Source organism: Bos mutus, chromosome 10 (assembly GCF_027580195.1).
Source record: "Bos mutus isolate GX-2022 chromosome 10, NWIPB_WYAK_1.1, whole genome shotgun sequence".
Classification (NCBI taxonomy): Eukaryota; Metazoa; Chordata; class Mammalia; order Artiodactyla; family Bovidae; genus Bos; species Bos mutus.
Genome location: NC_091626.1, coordinates 29,416,264 through 29,425,021, shown reverse-complemented (window position 1 = coordinate 29,425,021; position 8,758 = coordinate 29,416,264). Strand labels below are relative to the sequence as shown.

The 8,758-nt window shown below is 45.6% G+C and overlaps 1 pseudogene; it reads left to right on the top strand.

Moving 5' to 3' along the window:
• Nucleotides 1-3,245: 3,245 nt before the first annotated feature.
• Nucleotides 3,246-3,476, top strand: LOC102271792 (small ribosomal subunit protein eS27-like; annotated as a pseudogene).
• Nucleotides 3,477-8,758: the final 5,282 nt, after the last annotated feature.

The window sequence follows — 8,758 nt, the reverse complement described above, 5'->3', positions numbered from 1 at the left end:
CTGAAAACCACTGGTCTTTTTTACAAATGGGGAAACTGAGATAAGGGGAAGGAGTGACTTGCCCAAGGTCACAAGTTTTGTGGTTTGTGACAGAGCCAGGGCTGGAACCTGAGTGTCCTGACTCCCAGGCCAATGCTTTTCTCACTGGACTCTTCCGTGGCTCATTTAGGACTCTTTCACTTTCTTTTGCCTTAAGCAAAAGAGAAATTCAAAAAGACTTCCAACTAGAAAAAAGGAGAAATAGACTCTTGACAGGAAAAAAAGCTTTGAATGTTCATGAAATCACTGGAAATAGACCCCCATCACAACCAGAAGAGAGGAGTACATCATGAGAACCAGCCAAGAGGAGATACCCCTCGTCCAAGGTAAGGAGCAGTGGCTGCGCTTTCCTGGAGCAGCCGTGAAGAGATACCCCACATCCAAGGTAAGAGAAACCCAAGTAAGATGGTAGGCGCTGAGAGAGGGCATCAGAGGGCAGACAGACTGAAACCACAATCACAGACAACTAGCCAATCTGATCACATGGACCACAGCCTTGTCTAACTCAATGAAACTAAGCCATGCCGTGTGGGGCCACCCAAGACGGACGGGTCATGGTGGAGAGGTCTAACAGAATGTGGTCCACTGGAGAAGGGAATGGCAAACCACTTCAGTATTCTTGCCTTGAGAACCCCATGAACAGTATGAAAAGGCAAAAAGATAGGACACTGAAAGATGAACTCCCCAGGTTGGTAGGTGCCCAATATGCTACTGGAGATCAGTGGAGAAATAACTCCAGAAAGAATGAAGGGATGGAGCCAAAGCAAAAACAATACCCAGTTGTGGATGTGACTGGTGATAGGAGCAAGGTCTGATGCTGTAAAGAGCAATATTGCATAGGAACCTGGAATGTCAGGTCCATGAATCAAGGCAAATTGGAAGTGTTCAAACAGGAGATGGCAAGAGTGAATGTCGACATTCTAGGAATCAGCGAACTGAAATGGACTGGAGTGGGTGAATTTAATTCAGATGACCATTATATCTATATCTAAGGACAGAAATCTCTTAGAAGAAATGGAGTAGCCATCATGTCAACAAAAGAGTCCGAAATGCAGTACTTGGATGGAGTCTCAAAAATGACAGAATGATCTCTGTTGGTTTCCAAGGCAAACCATTTAATATCACGGTAATCCAAGTCTATGCCCCGAACAGTAATGCTGAAGAAGCTGAAGCTGAACGGTTCTATGAAGACCTACAAGACCTTCTAGAACTAACACCCAAAAAAGATGTCCTTTTCATTATAGGGGACTGGAATGCAAAAGTAGGAAGTCAAGAAACACCTGGAGTAACAGGCAAATTTGGCCTTGGAGTACAGAATGAAGCAGGGTAAAGACTAATAGAGTTTTGCCAAGAGAATGCACTGGTCATAACAAACACCCTCTTCCAACAACATAAGAGAAGACTCTACATATGGACAGTACATCATGTGTACTATGCAGAGTACATCATGAGAAACACTGGGCTGAAAGAAGCATAAGCTGGAATCAAGATTTCCGGGAGAAATCTCAATAACCTCAGATATGCAGATGACACCACTCTTATGGCAGAAAGTGAAAAACTAAAGAGCCTCTTGATGAAAGTGAAACAGGAGAGTGAAAAAGTTGGCATAAAGCTCAACATTCAGAAAACTAAGATCATGGCATCTGGTCCCATCACTTCATGGGAAATAGATGGGGAAACAGTGGCTGACTTTATTTTGGGGGGCTCCAAAATCACTGCAGATGGTGACTGCAGCTATGAAATTAAAAGATGCTTACTCCTTGGAAGGAAAGTTATGACCAACCTAGACAGCATATTAAAAAGCAGAGACATTACTTTGTCAACAAAGGTCCATCTAGTCATGGCTATGGTTTTTCCAGTGGTCGTGTATGAGTTGGACTATAAAGAAAGCTGAGCACTGAAGAATTGATGCTTTTGAACTGTGGTGTTGGAGAAGACTCTTGAGAGTCCCTTGGACTGCAAGGGGATCCAACATGTCCATCCTAAAGGAGATCAGTCCTGGGTGTTCATTGCAAGGACTGATGTTGAAGCTGAAACTCCAGTACTTTGGCCACCTCATGCGAAGAGCTGACTCATTTAAAAAGACCCTGACACTGGGAAAGATTGAGGGCAGGAGGAGAAGGGGGGACGACAGAGGATGAGATGGTTGGGTGGCATCACTGACTCAATGGACATGAGTTTGGATAAACTCTGGCAGTTGGTGATGGACAGGGAGGCCTGGCGTGCTGCAGTTCGTGGGGTCGCAAAGCGTCAGACACAACTGAGCAACTGAACTGAACTGAACACAACCAGAGTTTCCCCTCTCTGGTTCAAAACCCATCATTAGACTTGCCCAGATTCCTAGCCTCCATCCCGCCCCACCCCTCCAACATACACACCCCATCCCCCCACACACAAACACACATACAACACGTTCATCTGCACCCTCATATACACACACACAGAGACTCCTCATTCTGATCAGTCCCTGAGGACCCAGACTTTGCCTCACTCACCCTGACTCACGCCTTTTCTCAGGAGGCACCAGCCTGGAATGTCTAATCTACCCCACATTAAACCCATCTCACTTCTTCCTCAGGGACAGAGTTACCTCCTAGCAAAGGTCATCATAACACACTGTCCCCAGGAGCCTTTGAGATAGGACTTATTGGCTGAGTAGTTATGCCTTTCTGCATTTTCTTTACTGTGTTGTTGACAATCTGCACACATCCAGAGAACTAAAAATAAATAGCAGGAGGGCTGACTTGTTTGAAGCTGGGTCAGTGTTTATTTTCTCAAAGATTGAACTTCCTTGATGTGGATGTAAAGCTACATGAAATGGGCCTTGGATGCATGGACTGTGGCCTGTGTTTTAAATATACAGACAGGGAGGATTTGCCCTGAAAATCTTAACTGTGGAATCCCTGTCTCACTCACCTTGCCCCACTCCCAGGTTAGGTCTAGGGCATGGTAGACACACTCCACGAATCTTCTACTTTGTCCCCGTGCTGCGATTCTACTTCTCCCCCTGCCTTGACACACTGAGCCAATGGACACCCTTCTCGAGGCCTTACTGTCCCCATCTGGCAAGTGGGTCAGTAAAATAGAATGGGGGGAACGATGGCAGAATATTGATCTTAACTGTTTTAGTGTCTTAAGGTTAGAAGTGGTTTGTGACAAAAGAGAGATGAAGTCCTTTCTGGTGGTGATGACCTCGCCACAAGAACATGCCTCTCGCCAAGGATCTCCTTCATCCCTCTCCAGAATAGAAAACACAGGAAGAAATGCCTGGTTCTTATTTCGTGGATGTGAAATGCCCAGGATGCTATTCAATCACCACCACTTTTAGCCATGCATAAACAGTAGTTTTGTGTGTTGGCTGCTCTATTGTCCTCTGCCAGGCTATGAGGAAAAACAAGCTTCCAGAAGGATGCTCCTTCAGATGGAAGCACCACTGAAAGCACCCTATGCCAAGGTGAATGGAAAACCATCCCAATAAACACATTTTGCATATGAAAAAAGAGAAAAAGACAGATGAAAAGCCAGTCCTCCAAGACCTTGACTCCCTTTCTTTCTTATTCTGCCCAGCTAGAGATTAAAATGCCTGGGCTCCAGCCCCCAGGCTCAAGACCCCTGGCAGTGAGCCCAGGTAACCACCATATGCTCAGAGCTATCTCTTCTGTAGGTTCCATTTACAAAGCAGTAACGCCAAGGAAAGGGCCATGTGTAACTTACTCCCTAAATCCTCAGTGCCAGCTTCTCCAGTAGGCTCAATAGACAAGGTTCCTAAAGTCCTGGCTTGGTTAATTTTATGTGTCAGCTTGACTGAGCCACGAGATGCCCAGATATCTGGTTAAACATTATCCTGGGTATGTTTGTGTTTCTGGCTGAGATTTGAATCAGTGGACCCATCGAGCAGATTGCCCTGTCCAGTGTGGGTGGGCCTCATCCAATTTGTTGGAGGCCTAAATAGGACAAAAGAAGGCAGAACAGGGAGGCTTTCAAGCTCTCTTAGCCTGGGACATTGACTTTCTGTCTTCAGTCTCACACTCAGATAAGAACTTACGCCATTGGCTCTCCTGGTTCTTCGGGTTGTCAGCTGAAGCCTGTAGGACTCCTTGGCCTCTGTTACCACATGAGCTAATTGCTTACAATAAATCTCTTTGTATATTTATATATCTATATATCTCCTACTGGTTCTCTTTCTGTGGCGAACCCAGACTAATACAGTTACCAGTACTTTTAGGGATCCATGAAAATGTTGCAGTTTTTTTAATCAGAAAGAGAAGACAAATATAATAAAATTGAATATACAAAAAAACTAGTCAAGGCTGAATTATACTTGTCTTTATGCCAGTGTAGTCACAAAGTATAATTTTAAATATATTTTTGTAGAAGAATAGGCCTATAAGGGGACAAGTGCCTAAAGCCCAGGAAAGCCATAACATGACCCCACTCACCCTCCATAGTGCTCCATCCTTGAGGATTGGGGTCTTTTTATCTGGGAACCAGCATCCACCCATTGGTTCAGTGGGTTGACCAGGATGGTGTCTCTATGGTCTTGAACTGACCTTGAAGATGAGGTTATTTTGGAGTTGCCCTCTTGAGTTGTATCTATTAATAGAACTGTGTGTGTGTGTGGATGTGTGTGTGTGTGTGTGTGTCTAGTAGGGGTGGGTCTAGCTGTGCAAAAGGCAGAGTAAACCAGAGCTAGGAATTTTATAGCAATAGCTTCTCCTTCAGAAGAGGTTGGCTGTAAGGAGCACCGTCCCTGCCTCCACCCCGACCGGTTTTCCTCTGTGTCCTGTCCTGGTTCTTGTCTAATTAGGTAGACCTCTCTCTCCTAGAGACCAGGACTCAATATTTAGTCTCCGAGATATGTCAGATACTGCTCGGGGCAGAGATCAACAACACCATGCCCGTAGCCTTTGCAAGCAGTTTTCCCTGGTGGCTCAGACAGTGTAGAATCTGCCTGCAGTGTAAGTGACTTGGGTTTGATCCCTGGGTTGGGAAGATCCCCTGGAGAAGGGAATGGCTACCCACTCCAGTATTCTTCCCTGGAGAGTCCCATGGATGGAGGAGACTGGTGGGCTACGATCCATGGGGTTGCAAAGAATCAGACACGACTGAGAGACACACACACACAAAGAAGCCTGTAAACAAGCTGATGAAATAGAGAACCAAGTGCTATGGGAAGACCTGTTGTAATTCTGCCTGGGTGAGCCATGAAGACATTCCACAGGTGGGAATGCTTGAGCAAGGCTCGGAAGTATGGTTGCAATTTTCACCACGGATGTAGCCTCAGCGGAGAGGGGGAGAGGGTGTGTATCCTTCCATCTGCTCGGAGGGAAGAATTTGTGTGTGATGATGAGAAATGTGATAGAACTGAGAGCAGTTACGTGAAATGAGCTCTGTCAGTTGTGAGCCCCAGATTACAACTCTGTCCTGTGACAGTGTAAAATGATTTCTTCCAGCTAAAAAACAGAAGCAAACGTAAATTAAGAGCACTCTGTCAGGACTTCCCTGAGAGTCCCGTGGTTGAGACCTCACCTTCCCAATGCAGGGAGTCAGATTTGATCCCTGGTTTGGGAGCTAAGATCCCACACATCTCAGGGCTGAAAAACCAGAATATAAACAACTGAAGCAATATTGTAACAAATTCAATAAAGACTTTTAAATGGTCCAGATTTAAAAAAAAAAAAAAAAAAACTAAAAAAAGATTTCCCTGTCATAGAAGACCTTCCACCACCACAAAGCATTCTGGGCCCTACAGCCTTTGTGATCACCTGCACTTTGACAGGAAACGAAGGGAAAGAAGGTCATGCCAACAGACAGCATGGCTCAGGCAAAGGGGAGGAGGGCCCGTGCCTTGGGGATGGCAGGTAGTTCTGCCAACTCAGAAGTGGGGTATAAGAATGACATGGCCCCATCCAAGGCCCTTACCCAGATAAGGAAACAGGTACCAAGAAAATGGGGCTTCCCTGGTGTCTCAGGCATAGAATCTGCCTGCAATGCAGGAGACTCGAGTTTGATCCCTAGGTAGGGAAGATCCTCTGGAGGAGGGCATGGAAATCCCCTCTAGTATTCTTGCCTGGAGAATCCCATGGACAGAGGAGCCTGGTGGGCTACAGTCTGTAGGGTCAAAAAGAGCTGGACATGATGGAGAAAAGGATCTTCCTTGCCTTCCCTGGGAGGAGGGTGGCCTCTTAACAATGAACATGATAAAGTAAGTGTCCAGAGTGTGTTTCTGAGGCTCTTGCTATAAACATCCTAACTGATTTAGGCACTACACATATAATATATATATAGTATAGTGTACTATGTGTAACAGAAAAAGATTAGTCTGTGTTCTGGCTTCCTGGCACAGAGATCCTAAAACCCTTGGAATTTCCTGATAGGAGTGTCCTTTGCTATTCACAATGGGCCCTTTTGAACACACTAGAGTTTATGCTAATGAGGTGACTTAGGATGAGACCTCTAGAGATAGCTTTATGGGGGCTGCTCACCCAAAAGACCAATTATTCTTGAGGGTGGGAATTTTCAGCCTACCTTTGGGAGCAATGAGATTTGGAATGTTGGGGTTGGTGAACATTTCGAGGTGCTAGGTGGGCAGTGCATCCTGAGAGGACTCAGAAGTGCCCCCCATACTTTTCCCTGTATGTCTCCTCCACTCCGCTCTTCCTGAGTTGTATCCTTTATAATAAAGTCATTAAAAGCAGAGCACTTTCCTGAGTTTTGAGTCATTTCAAGTGAATTGTAGAACTTGAAGAGGGGAGTCATGGAAGCCCCCAGATTCATAATTGGTCAGGTAGAGGCAAGGGTCACTGGGGAACTCCACTTGCAGCTGGCAAGTGCAGGGGCCGTGCTGTGGGACTGAGCTCTGTAACTGGCGGGATGTGACGCTGAGTCTAGGTAGGTAGTGTCAGCCAAGTGGTTCCCCGTCTGGCTCTTCTGTAGGTAGCCTCTGTGCCTTTGGGCAAGTTGCTCCCATCTCAGGCTTCAGTTTATTCATTTGTAAAATGAGAGGTCCTGGACTTGCTGAATACTCAGGTCTACTCCGCCCAAGGCAGGGTGCCCCAAGACACAGTAAAAGAGCAGGCAAGGGGCTTTATCACACTGAATAACGATGAGTGTTGAGTAAAGGAATTTTTCAGAAAAGCAAACAGACTCCAGGTGACTCCTGCCCCACCCCTGAGCCAGATGCCCTCCAGGAAATCAGAGAAACAGAGAGTTGGCCCCTGGGTCAGCAGAGGCTGTGTGATTAGAAGGCTGTCCAGCCATAAATAAGATGAAAGGACAACCCTCAGAATAGGAGAAAATATTTGCAAATGAAGCAACTGACAGAGGATTAAACTGCAAAATATACAAGCAGCTCATGCAGCTCAACATAAAAAAAAAAAAAACCAAACAACCCAATCAAAAATGAGCAAAAACCTAAACAGACATTTCTCCAAAGACCTACAGGTAGTCAACAAACACATGAGAAGATGCTCAGGATCACTAATTATTGGAGAAATGCAAATGAAAACCACAATGAAGGGTTACCTCACACCAATCAGAAAAAAAAGGGGAAAGTGAAGTCGCTCAGTCATGTCTGACTCTTTGCGACCCAATGGACTGTAGCCTACCAGGCTCCTTTGTCCATGGGATTTTCCAGGCAAGAGTACTGGAGTGGGTTGCCATTTCCTTCTTTAGGGGATCTTCCTGACCCAGGGATTGAACCCAGGTCTCCTGTGTTGTAGGCAGATGCTTTTACCATCTGAGCCATCAGGGAAGTCATATTTCACCAGTCAGAAAGCCCACCATCAAAAAAAAATCTACAGTATGGAGAAAAGGGAACCCTCTTGCACTGTTGTGGGAATGTAAATTGATACAGCCACTATAGAGAACAGTATGCAGGTTCCTTAAAAAACTAAAAACAGAACTACCATATGACCCAGCAATTCCACTATTGGGCATATACCCTGAGAAAACCATAATTCAAAAAGATACATATACCCCAGTGTTCTGGAGGAGGAAACGGCAACCCACTCCAGTATTCTTGCCTGGAGAATCCCGTGGACAGAGGAGCCTGGTGGGCTATAGTCCATGGAGTCACAAAGAGTCAGACACAACTGAAGTGAGTTAGCACAGCACCACAACATTCATTGCACCACTATTTACAATAGCTAGGACGTGGAAGCAGCCTAAATGTCCGTCAACAGATGAATGCATAGAGAAGATGTAGTACGTATATACATGGAATATTACTCAGTCATAAAAAGGAATGAAACTGAGCCATTTGTAGTGATATGGATGAACCTAGAGTCTGTCATACAGAGTGAAGTAAGTCAGAAAGAGAAAGACAAATATTATATATTAACATGCTGCTGCTGCTGCCGCTAAGTCGCTTCAGTCGTGTCCGACTCTGTGCGACCCCAAAGACGGCAGCCCACCAGGCTCCGCCATCCCTGGGATTCTCCAGGCAAGAACACTGGAGTGGGGTGCCATTTCCTTCTCCGATATATTAACGTATATCATGGAATCTAGAAAAACAGTACAGATGAATCTATTTTCAGGGCAGGAAACAGATGTAGAAAACAGACTTGTAGACACAGTGGGGGAAGGAGAGGGTGGGTCAAATAGAGAGAGTAGTATTGGCATATATGCACTAACATGTGTAAAACACATGTGTGTATAGCACAGGGAAATCAGCTTCTTGCTCTGTGATGACTTGGAGGGTGGGAGGGAGGCCTTGGAG